General features: G+C 41.9%; 1 protein-coding gene across 1 annotated transcript in view; it reads right to left on the bottom strand.

Annotated features, from left to right (window-relative positions):
* Window positions 1-13,811, bottom strand: part of tjp2b (tight junction protein 2b (zona occludens 2)) — a 173,611-nt gene that overhangs the window by 116,905 nt on the left and 42,895 nt on the right. The window lies entirely within an intron of this gene.

Consider the following 13,811-nt stretch of genomic DNA (forward strand, 5'->3'; position numbering starts at 1 on the left):
TTAAATTCATATCAAACACTTGCGAGAACGACTTTTTATTGTCAATATTGGCTACTGAGATTAATTTTTTAATGATTTCTGCTGGTGGTGTGCCTCCAAATTTTTTCAATGAAAAAAATGTGCATTGGCTCAAAAAACGTTGAAAAACACAGCCCTAGAGGGCCGGCAATTAATATATGTTTCGTAGCTGCGGTCCATGTGGGTCACAGCGGTACTCTGTTGTAATATATTTTTCCACCACTTGTGCCAGTAATGACAATATCAAACAAACAGAAGAAGTCTGGAGCTAAAGTCATAGAGAAGTTTCTTAAGTGCAAAAATTATGAATAATTTAATTTGCAGTTTCATCTTATTGACACTTTAGTTAGGAAACCTATTCATTACTAATTTTGTTTATTTTTAACATAAATGTATGTAAATGTATTTTTCGTCAGCCACTTTTTATGTCGTATATTTGGTTAGTACTCATTTTTCTGACCAGCCTGACCTAAGCCTAACTTTATGTTTTAAATAATACTCTTTGTGAAACACATCGTTTCATATCATTTGACAATGTTGTAAATTGTAAGTACGTTAGATATAATTATTTAAAATCAAGAGTAGGATTACTTATTCAGTGTTAATATTTGAGTCCTTCTGTAGAGGAAAACTTGGGCCCCAAGGTCCAAAAGGTTAAGAACCCCTGTCCTAAGGGTCTGTTTACAATGTTTACATGGCTGCCTTGAGGGCGCAAATTTTCCAAAGTGTTGTAAGCATTATATCCTTCGGTTTTGAGCAGGTAACTCTGCCCCAGGTAACACACACACACATTGCCTTTGTGTGTTTGTTGTCAGCTAATGAACAGTCTTCAAACCGCTTTCTGAGCATCTCTTCAGGATGCACCATTTTGTAAACGGTCATATTAACGTGCCTCAACTTCGACTGCGCCTTCTCCCCGTCAGCCATGTTGTAGTTTTCTACTGACAGATATAAGTTAAAAACTGTCTGTACTTTGTATCCGAAACGGCAACAGCGGAGGATGCGTGTGCATGTACGAGACAGTCTACCCCACAAGAAGAGGACAGCCAAAAATAAGGAGCTTATTTACCACAAAAATGGCAGACTCGCGCAAAGCTCCTCAGGTAAATCTTTACCATATATGGAGATATCTGCTGACGTCATACTTGGGAAAAACGTCAACAAATTAGCAAATTTGGAGGAAGTATGAAACAAGGTAAGAAAAGTTGGTTTTGCATAATAAGGTCCCTTTAATGCCAACAACACAGCTATCACCTATCAGCAGCTGTTGAGGCAATGCTAAGTGGAGATGAACTCTGTTGATGCACTTCCGCCTTGAGATTATCAGCTTCATGTGACATTGGTAAGTTTTTGAAATGAGTGACGCACGACATGCACCACAGCATACTAAAAACATGGCTAAAGGTCGTAGCTGCAACTATCAAGTTGAGCAGTTTTGGCAAAATAACTTACGCCAGGGGTTTCAGCACTTGGAGCCCGAATCTAACTTAGAGGAATTGACAGAAGTATTTCTACGTAGTGGCCGGGCGACGATCACAGCAATGACGCTTGGAGGATGCTCTGGGCTACCAGTGCGTATTGTAGATCACACTCAAGGTTAGTGTAAATGTGATGATATGGTTCCCAGGTTTCATGTTCAGAGGGCTCTATCTATGTTAAATACAGCATTTAGAAGGTCGGATACTGTTTTTATGTTTTAACTAAGAAAATATAAATGTTTTTAATTAATACTCCCACTTTGTGGAAATTTACAGTCAGGCCTAGAACTAATTAGCCGCGATAAATGAGAGACAACAGCACAAAGAAAATCGCTACTTGAGATTGTATTTACGCCACAAGCTCATTAGATGGAGGCAAAGACCAAAAGATGACTACATAAGCTTCGCTGCACATCTACATTTAAAAGAAGCATGTGGATTGGCTCAAACTGATGAATAATATATCAGGAAATATAAGCATGCAAGAACTTAAAATCCCTTTTTAGGCATGTTCTAAATAAAGTAAAGCATTCCAAATGTTGATACAAATGACTTCTGTTGTGTCTTCGTCATGCTTTATTAGCGTTCATCCCAATAATAAAGTCTTCTTTTTCTCCTGCAGATGATCTCAGCACTTAGCATAAAAAGGGGGGTTGCTGCCTTCATTAACACAACACACATTCTCTCTCTTTCTTTTGACTCATGGGTCACGTGTGAGCTCAAATGTACGCATGTGCAGGATGGGTGTGGGTGCGGGTGCGTGTGCGTGTGCGTGTGTGTGTGTGTGTGTGTGTGTGTGTGTGTGTGTGTGTGTGTGTGTGTGAGGCAGTGGAGGGGTTGTGTGTGTACATGCATGTGTGTTTGTATGGGGCATCAGGGCTGGCTCACAGCTTCAGACAGTCCTGTTCAGCGCTGTCACAGCACATCTTCATCACAACACCCTTACACCCAACCAACTTCTCTCCGGCCCGCTTTTTGAAAACAAATCACTGTCACAACCGCACTCAACTTCCTGTCGCTGCTTTTGGACCACAACAACAACAAAACCATCAAAACACAATGTGCTAAGGCTAGAGCGTAAATAAATAAACCATCAAGTTGTGCTATTGACTGTAGGGCTGCGTAAAAGTATACCTTTGGTTGATTATGGATCGATATATTTCAAATTTTGCAATATTGATTCACACGGCATGATAGATCGCAGCAGTGTCACACTACGCTAACGACAGCTCCAATGCTAACTATGCTACCGATAGCTTCCAACAACAACAAGCCGTCACTCAATTCTCTGTGGGCTGTACAAAAAACAACAACGATGGAGGCCATGGCAATTTTTGTTGGCTAAGATTTACACCCGCACTCGCCAGCTTCAAACATCTGATGGAAACTGTTATTTTTATTGTTGTTGTTTTTTTTTTAAATGAGAGTCTTGTAATATCTCCTGTTTACCATTAACTAGGATTGGGCAATTAAATGATATCAATATATATCGCGATAGACACGTGCTTGATATCAACAAAAAAAAAGGGTTAAATATATATACACACACACATATATATATTAGGGCTGCAACAACTAATCGATTAAATCGATTATAAAAATAGTTGGCGATTAATTTAGTCATCGATTCGTTGGATCTATGCTATGTGCATGCTCAGAGGCATTTTTTTTTGGTTTTATTTTTTATTTTTATAAACCTTTATTTATAAACTGCAACATGTACAAACAGCTGAGAAACAATAATCAAAATAAGTATGGTGCCAGTATGCTGTTTTTCCCCCCCAATAAAATACTGGAAAGGATAGAAATGTAGTTTGTCTCTTTTATCTGATTATTAATCGATTAATCGAAATAATATTCGACAGATTAATCGATTATCAAATTAATCGTTAGTTGCAGCCCTAATATATATATATATATATATATATATATATATATATATATATATATATATATATCAGTGTTTCTCCCAGAAAATGTGTTAGTTAAGGTGGTGACTCTCCAGGGGGAGGGGACCGGGGAAGTGGGTGGGTGGGTGTAAGGATCGGTATAACTCGGCCTGTCGCCATCACGTCTCCACCTCGTCGCTGCCACCACAGCCTGGGGGGCAATAGACTACAGACTGCGGTGAAGTAGGCCGGCTTCGTCGCGTGAAGAAGCCGAAAACTATTGGTTGTGTTTTCCGCTCCATTTGCTGAATGGCGATATACGATATACAGGTAAAAGCCAGTAAATTAGAATATTTTGAAAAACTTGATTTATTTCAGTAATTGCATTCAAAAGGTGTAACTTGTACATTATATTTATTCATTGCACACAGACTGATGCATTCAAATGTTTATTTCATTTAATTTTGATGATTTGAAGTGGCAACAAATGAAAATCCAAAATTCCGTGTGTCACAAAATTAGAATATTACTTAAGGCTAATACAAAAAAGGGATTTTTAGAAATGTTGGCCAACTGAAAAGTATGAAAATGAAAAATATGAACATGTACAATACTCAATACTTGGTTGGAGCTCCTTTTGCCTCAATTACTGCGTTAATGCGGCGTGGCATGGAGTCGATGAGTTTCTGGCACTGCTCAGGTGTTATGAGAGCCCAGGTTGCTCTGATAGTGGCCTTCAACTCTTCTGCGTTTTTGGGTCTGGCATTCTGCATCTTCCTTTTCACAATACCCCACAGATTTTCTATGGGGCTAAGGTCAGGGGAGTTGGCGGGCCAATTTAGAACAGAAATACCATAGTCCGTAAACCAGGCACGGGTAGATTTTGCGCTGTGTGCAGGCGCCAAGTCCTGTTGGAACTTGAAATCTCCATCTCCATAGAGCAGGTCAGCAGCAGGAAGCATGAAGTGCTCTAAAACTTGCTGGTAGACTGCTGCGTTGACCCTGGATCTCAGGAAACAGAGTGGACCGACACCAGCAGATGACATGGCACCCCAAACCATCACTGATGGTGGAAACTTTACACTAGACTTCAGGCAACGTGGATCCTGTGCCTCTCCTGTCTTCCTCCAGACTCTGGGACCTCGATTTCCAAAGGAAATGCAAAATTTGCATGGTTGGGTGATGGTTTGGGGTGCCATGTCATCTGCTGGTGTCGGTCCACTCTGTTTCCTGAGATCCAGGGTCAACACAGCCGTCTACCAGCAAGTTTTAGAGCACTTCATGCTTCCTGCTGCTGACCTGCTCTATGGAGATGGAGATTTCAAGTTCCAACAGGACTTGGCGCCTGCACACAGCGCAAAATCTACCCGTGCCTGGTTTACGGACCATGGTATTTCTGTTCTAAATTGGCCCGCCAACTCCCCTGACCTTAGCCCCATAGAAAATCTGTGGGGTATTGTGAAAAGGAAGATGCAGAATGCCAGACCCAAAAACGCAGAAGAGTTGAAGGCCACTATCAGAGCAACCTGGGCTCTCATAACACCTGAGCAGTGCCAGAAACTCATCGACTCCATGCCACGCCGCATTAATGCAGTAATTGAGGCAAAAGGAGCTCCAACCAAGTATTGAGTATTGTACATGCTCATATTTTTCATTTTCATACTTTTCAGTTGGCCAACATTTCTAAAAATCCCTTTTTTGTATTAGCCTTAAGTAATATTCTAATTTTGTGACACACGGAATTTTGGATTTTCATTTGTTGCCACTTCAAATCATCAAAATTAAATGAAATAAACATTTGAATGCATCAGTCTGTGTGCAATGAATAAATATAATGTACAAGTTACACCTTTTGAATGCAATTACTGAAATAAATCAAGTTTTTCAAAATATTCTAATTTACTGGCTTTTACCTGTATATCTCGATATTTTTTCCGTAAGGTAAAAACAAAACAGTCCTAGTTACCTGAGATACTAAGTACGTCATTATTATGACTTAGTAATTTACTAAGTCAAAATAATGACAAAATAATGGCTTACTAAATCAAAATAATGACTTACAAAGTCAAATTAATGACTTACTGTAAGTAAGCGTTTGCAATAAGCGTTTGAAAAAAAGACTTAAAAGTGGGGCGACATGCTGACATATGTTCAACTCATCATGCTTAATTTATTACAGCATTTGGGAAGCCTGTAGTTGATTTTTATTATGGAAATGTTATATTTTTATCAACATGCGATAGCAGAGACCCTGCCGTTCAAAACTAGGCTGCTACATTACTAATGATTAATGTAACTATAGCTGAAAAAATAGTACAATAGCAATAAGAGAGACTATTCATCCCTGAACACCATGGAGTTCATGTAGGCTTTATGACGCAGTTACATTCTTATATCAACTATTAGAGACAGCTTCAGGAAACTCTTCATTTAACATAATGTCGTTTTTGCTGCTTCAACACAGCTCAATCAACACAGAAAAAGGTAAAGTGAAATAAATTAGTTGTTAACTACAGGTCAATAATGCTTGTCTTTCTCTCAGACAGACAGGGCTTTGCTGTCCGTAACACACGCAAGCACGCACGCACACACCGCACAGTGAGCTTACGTTACAGTGAGCTAATTAGCCTTCACCTCAAGGACTGCGAGCGAGCTGAGCTGCCACTTATGTTTCTAGAACGTCAACCGGCTCATAGTGATGTTACTAGTATTTGACTGGGAGGTGTTTACTATAATTTGGGGAGAGTCCGCTGCATTTTGCTCACCTGCTAAACACCTTTCTGCTCACCCCACCATCTCTCCCATAGACATCTTATAAGGGTACGCAGCATCGAGCGCTACTGCCTACTGGCGCTGACGAGACGCGGAGCCGCCATCTTGGAGTGGTGATCTGCTCCACTCAGTGCAATTCATTTGGCAGGAGCAATGAACTTTCTGCACATTTAATTCATCTTACCTCACTGAATACCACTGTTTTTCACGTTGTTTTTTTTTATATGTGTAGCTATGATAAAGGACACATGTTTTGGCGTGTTTTATTATTCATAGTTTGCTCAACAGTAATAGAATATTCTTATATGCTATAAGTGACCAGACTTCCGAGATCAAAACTGGGAATATAATCCCAGAGAAGGGGGGGGGGAAATGGTCAGGTATGTTTAAGTTGAAGAAACAATATGATTAGGTTATATATACATGTGTATATCCTACATAAACAATGTGTGAATACATTAGATATTTATATATCTTAGGGACCTATAGACTGTATCTCTGTTGCTGCAGCAGCAGAGAGTTTATTCTGTCTTGACACTTTGTATTGATATTTTGTATTACATTCTTCCCTTAAATGATAATGTTTACATATACTGTACATATTTTGTCCCACACATTTCACGAAGGTGGGCTACACAAAATTGGGTTGGAAAGCTAGACTAAATGTAGACTTGTATAATACTGTATAGCCACTGTCCATCTGATTGTCTAGTTAGCTAACATACTGTATATTAAACCCCCCCCCACACACACACACAATCTAGACTGTGGTCCTAACTTTTACTCCTGTTGGCTTTTACAATCTTTATCTTACACACACACACAATCTAGACTGCGGTCCTAACTTTTACTCCTGTTGGTTTTTACAATCTTTATCTTCATCATTTATTTCAACTTTATGTTATTCAAGTATGACATTTTTAAATTTAATTCATTTCATTGACAAGCAATTCTATTATGGTCATACTCTTGTTTGTTAGCGGCTAAGATTTCAGTACTATTGAAGATCTTTGCTCCTTCTCAACTCTGTGGTAATATTATTTTCACAAAATACAACCAATAATACGTTAATGTTAAATGTTACTTGTGAAAAGTAATCCCACGATTCCTATTTTCAACAGTCCGCTCATTTGAGCAGGAAAATGCTGAACACCAACACCTGGCATCTTTGTTTCCTACCTGTCAACTATCAGTTTAGGCTGCTCGCCGGCTCCTCATCACCACTTCAAGAAGGCGGCCGAACTTCTCGCGTCACAGCAGCCAATGCTGCGTCTACTTATAAGATGTCTATGATCTCTCCTCTCTGCCTGCCTGAGCACTGACTACATGCACTCTGAATACGCACTGCTGATTGGCTGTTACATGCGCTCTGAATATGCACTGCTGATTGGCTGCTACATGCGTTCTGAATACGCACTGCTGATTGGCTGTTACAAGCGCTCTGAATACGCACTTGATTGGCTGTTACATGCGCTCTGAATACGCACTGCTGATTGGCTGTTACCGCTCTGCGTGTAATCAATGGTTCTGTGGGATGGACAATGCTGGGTGCTGCAGAGACGTATTGACAGAGGCAGAGGCAGAACTAAGCGGAGCAGCTTGTTAAGACTTTAGTTTAGGCGGTGGCTCTTTGTTGTTAAGGCTGCCGCTACGGGAAACCCTATATATATATATATATATATATATATATATATATATATATATATATATATATATATATATATATATACACATATATATATACATACGTACATACATAAACATAATATATATACACACATTATATATATATATATATACTGTATATATATATATATATATATATATATATATATATATATATATATATATACACACACATTATATATATACTGTATATACAGGTAAAAGCCAGTAAATTAGAATATTTTGAAAAACTTGATTTATTTCAGTAATTGCATTCAAAAGGTGTAACTTGTACATTATATTTATTCATTGCACACAGACTGATGCATTCAAATGTTTATTTCATTTAATTTTGATGATTTGAAGTGGCAACAAATGAAAATCCAAAATTCCATGTGTCACAAAATTAGAATATTACTTAAGGCTAATACAAAAAAGGGATTTTTAGAAATGTTGGCCAACTGAAAAGTATGAAAATGAAAAATATGAGCATGTACAATACTCAATACTTGGTTGGAGCTCCTTTTGCCTCAATTACCGCGTTAATGCGGCGTGGCATGGAGTCGATGAGTTTCTGGCACTGCTCAGGTGTTATGAGAGCCCAGGTTGCTCTGATAGTGGCCTTCAACTCTTCTGCGTTTTTGGGTCTGGCATTCTGCATCTTCCTTTTCACAATACCCCACAGATTTTCTATGGGGCTAAGGTCAGGGGAGTTGGCGGGCCAATTTAGAACAGAAATACCATGGTCCGTAAACCAGGCACGGGTAGATTTTGCGCTGTGTGCAGGCGCCAAGTCCTGTTGGAACTTGAAATCTCCATCTACATAGAGCAGGTCAGCAGCAGGAAGCATGAAGTGCTCTAAAACTTGCTGGTAGACGGCTGCGTTGACCCTGGATCTCAGGAAACAGAGTGGACCGACACCAGCAGATGACATGGCACCCCAAACCATCACTGATGGTGGAAACTTTACACTAGACTTCAGGCAACGTGGATCCTGTGCCTCTCCTGTCTTCCTCCAGACTCTGGGACCTCGATTTCCAAAGGAAATGCAAAATTTGCTTTCGTCAGAAAACATGACTTTGGACCACTCAGCAGCAGTCCAGCTCTTTTTTTCCTTAGCCCAGGTTTCTTGGTCAACAGTGGCTTGACACGAGGTATGCGGCAGTTGAAACCCATGTCTTTCAAGCGTCTCTTGGTGGTGGATCTTGAAGCACTGACTCCAGCAGCTGTCCACTCCTTCTGAATCTCCCCCACATTTTTGAATGGGTTTTTTTTCACAATCTTGACCAGGGCGCGGTGATCCCTATCGCTTGTACACTTTTTCTGACCACAGTTTTTCCTTCCCTTTGCCTCTCCATGAATGTGTTTGGACACAGAGCTCTGAGAACAGCCAGCCTCTTCAGCAATAACATTTTGTGTCTTTCCCTCCTTGTGCAATGTGTCGATGGTTGCCTTTTGGACAGCTGTCAAATCTGAAGTCTTCCCCATGTTTGTGTAGGCTTCAGAACTGGACTGAGAGACCATTTAAAGCCCTTTGCAGGTGTTTTGAGTTAATCAGCTGATTAGTTTGTGGCACCAGGTGTCTTCAAAATTTAACCCTTACACAATATTCTAATTTTGTGACACACGGAATTTTGGATTTTCATTTGTTGCCACTTCAAATCATCAAAATTAAATGAAGTAAACATTTGAATGCATCAGTCTGTGTGCAATGAATAAATATAATGTACAAGTTACACCTTTTGAATGCAATTACTGAAATAAATCAAGTTTTTCAAAATATTCTAATTTACTGGCTTTTACCTGTATGTATATATATATATATATATATATATATATATATATATACACACACACATACAGTATATATACACACACATATATATATACACACACACACACACACACACACACACATATATATATATATATATATATATATATATATATATATATATATATATACTAGGGCTGCAACTAACGATTAATTTGATAATCGATTAATCTGTCGATTATTGCTTCGATTAATCGATTAATAATCGGATAAAAGAGACGAACTACATTTCTATCCTTTCCAGTATTTTATTGAAAAAAAAAAAAACAGCATACTGGCGCCATGTTCTTTCAACTTGCCAAATATCCATCCATCCATCCATCCATCTTCTTCCGCTTATCCGAGGTCGGGTCGCGGGGGCAGCAGCTTAAGCAGGGAAGCCCAGACTTCCCTCTCCCCAGCCACTTCGTCCAGCTCCTCCCGGGGGACCCCGAGGTGTTCCCAGGCCAGCCGGGAGAGATAGTCTTCCCAGCGTGTCCTGGGTCTTCCCCGTGGCCTCCTACCGGTCGGACGTGCCCGAAACACCTTCCTAGGGAGGCGTTCGGGTGGCATCCTGACCAGATGCCCGAACCACCTCATCTGGGTCCTCTCGATGTGGAGGAGCAGCGGCTTTACTTTGAGCTCCCCCCGAATGACAGAGCTTCTCACCCTATCTCTAAGGGAGAGCCCCGCCACTCGGCGGAGGAAACTCATTTCGGCCGCTTGTACCCGTGATCTTGTCCTTTCGGTCATGACCCAAAGCTCATGACCATAGGTGAGGATGGGAACGTAGATCGACCGGTAAATCGAGAGCTTTGCCTTCCGGCTCAGCTCCTTCTTCACCACAACGGATCGATACAGCATCCGCATTACTGAAGACGCCGCACCGATCCGCCTGTCGATCTCACGATCCACTCTTCCCCCACTCGTGAACAAGACTCCGAGGTACTTGAACTCCTCCACTTGGGGCAAGATCTCCTCCCCAACCCGGAGATGGCACTCCACCCTTTTCTGGGAGAGAACCATGGACTCGGACTTGGAGGTGCTGATTCCCATCCCAGTCGCTTCACACTCGGCTGAGAACCGATCCAGTGAGAGCTGAAGATCTTGGCCGGAGGAAGCCATCAGGACCACATCATCTGCAAATAGCAGTGACCTAATCCTGCAGCCACCAAACCAGATCCCCTCAACGCCCTGACTGCGCCTAGAAATTCTGTCCATAAAGGTTATGAACAGAATCGGTGACAAAGGGCAGCCTTGGCGGAGTCCAACCCTCACTGGAAACGTGTCCGACTTACTGCCGGCAATGCGGACCAAGCTCTGACACTGATTATACAGGGAGCGAACTGCCACAATAAGACAGTCCGTTACCCCATACTCTCTGAGCACTCCCCACAGGACTTCCCGGGGTACACGGTCGAATGCCTTCTCCAAGTCCACAAAGCACATGTAGACTGGTTGGGCAAACTAACAAGGAAAATGTTACAGAAAATGCACACTTTTGACACCCCTACTTTAGATAATAAAAAATTAAATCTGATAAATCTATCGATAAAAAGCATAGCCTGACGACGCATGCACGTTTATCACAACTCTCTCGTTTTCTCTGTCTCTCCCCCTCCCTCATGAATGCTGCTGCGCACACAATGTGCTTTGTTTTTAACCTTCTTAGCCCTGAACGTACATTGAAAATACACGCAATCCTAACTCAAAATGCCGGACATTTGAGGCATTTAAGAAACACCGCCCAGACATTCCCGCAAAAGAGGACATATCCGGTGAAAAGAGGACGTATGGTCAGGACCTAGCCCGGTCACTGCGTTTCACCGGAAATGTCCTCTTTTGCTAGCATGCTAGCAGCTAACGGGCTAGGATAGACTGACCATACGTCCTCTTTTCACCGGACATGTCCTCTTTTGCAGAGCTGTCAGGGCGGAGTTTCTTAAATGCCTCAAATGTCCGGCATTGTGAGTATTGATTACACAACGTGCAGTACGCTACTTAATATGTCCGTGTGGAAACTCGTTTCGGTACACCTCCGCACCGAACCGAAACCCCCGTACCGAAACGGTTCGATACAAATACACGTACCGTTACACCCCCATTATTTTGATTATTGTTTCTCGGCTGTTTGTAAATGTTGCAGTTTATAAATAAAGGTTAAAAAAAATAAAAATAAAAAAAATAAAACGTAGCCTCAGCGCATGCGCATAGCATAGATCCAACGAATCGATGACTAATTTAATCGCCAACTATTTTTATAATCGATTAGTTTTTGCAGCCCTAATGTATATATATATATATATATATATATATATATATATATATATATATATATATATATCAGAATCAGAATCAAAATAGTTTTATTGCCATTGTTTGAGAACGGGTTCACAAACTAGGAATTTTTCTTGGTGCAATCGTGCAACATAAAACAATATACATATACTGTATATATATATATATATATATATATATGTATATATATATATATATACATATTGTTTATATTGTTTATTGTCTCCCTGCTGTGTGTTGAGGCAAAAGTTTTCTTCAGCGCCGTTTCCAAACGACTGTGTACCTACCTGGCAATGAACACCTACATCGATACATCTGGCCAGAAAGGCGGCATTTCAGGAAGGTCAGGATGTATGGAGCATACCGGTGTGGTGACACAGCTCATTCGGGAGGCTCGAGAGAACAAGGGCAACCTATCAGTACTGTGGCTTGACCTGGCGAACGCATTCGGCTCCATTCCGCACAAGCTCGTTCAATAGGTGTAGAGACCTCATTGCTGATTACTACAGCAATTTCAGGATGAGGGTCTCTTCCGGAGCAACAACATCCAGTTGGCACAAAGTGGAGATTGGTATTATCACAGGGTGTACTATCTCTGTGACACTGTTCTCACTAGCCATGAACATGCTCACCAAGTCTGCTGAGCCAGAGTGCAGAGGGCCCCGCACAAATTCCGGACAAAGGCAACCACCCATCAGGGCATTCATGGATGACCTCACAGTCACGACAGAATCAGTCCCAGGCTGCCGTTGGATTCTGAAGGGACTTGAAAAGTTAGTGGAGTGGGCCCGGATGCGTTTCAAACCCGCCAAATCCAGATCAATGGTGCTGAAGAAGGGGAAGGTGGAGGACAAGTTCCGGTTTAACATCACAGGCACGGCCATCTCAGAGAAGCCAGTCAAGAGCTTGGTCAAGGTTTTTGACTGCTCTTTGAGAGACACAACATCCATCCAGTCGACATGCGCTGAGTTGGATGGTTGGCTGAAATCCGTGGACAAGTCAGGCCTACCTAGGAAGTTGCCTTTCAAATCCTTGGAGGAGGAATTTAAGGTAACTAGAACCAGAGAAGTGGTTCAGTACAGAGACTCAAGTGATCCGAAGGTGGCCAAAGCAGGGATCCAAGTGAGGACTGGCAGGAAATGGAGGGCAGAGGAAGCAGTTCATGAGGCAGATGCAAGGCTGCGACACAGGAGCCTGGTTGGAGTAGTCACACGGGGTCGAGCTGGGCTAGGATCCTTTCCAACTCCCCAACTGAACACCAGGGGGAAGGAAGGCCGACGTCTTGTTCAGGATGAGGTGAGAGCGGCAGTGGAGTAGACGAGAACCTGCAAGGCTGTTGGAATGAAGCAACAGGGAGCTTGGATAAGATGGGAGAATGCGGTTGAGAGGAGAGTGACCTGGGCTGAGCTTTGGAAAGCCGAGCCGCAACGCATCAAATTTCTCATCCAGGCAGTGTATGATGTGCTCCCAAGCCCTTCAAACCTGCACACATGGGGCATAGCAGAGACACCAGCATGCCCACTGTGCTCAAAGCGAGGAACCCTGGAACACATCCTCAGTTGCTGTCCAAAGGCACTTGGAGATGGAAGGTACAGGTGGAGGCATGATCAAGTCCTGAAGACTATCGCTGAAGCCATGAGCGCAGGACTGGCATGGGCAAAACAGTTCCACCCCTCCAAGAAAACCATCGCCTTTGTCAGAGCTGGGGACACGCCAACTCCTGCCAGAAGAACATCAGCAGGCATCCTGACGTCTGCAAAAGACTGGCAGTTGTTGGTGGACCTTGAAAACCAGCTGAAGTTCCCCAGCCATATCGCAGTCACCACCCTGCGACCAGACATTGTCCTTGTGTCTGAGTCCACCAAACAAACTGTGCTG

This window comes from Nerophis lumbriciformis, linkage group LG12 (genome assembly GCF_033978685.3).
Source record: "Nerophis lumbriciformis linkage group LG12, RoL_Nlum_v2.1, whole genome shotgun sequence".
Classification (NCBI taxonomy): Eukaryota; Metazoa; Chordata; class Actinopteri; order Syngnathiformes; family Syngnathidae; genus Nerophis; species Nerophis lumbriciformis.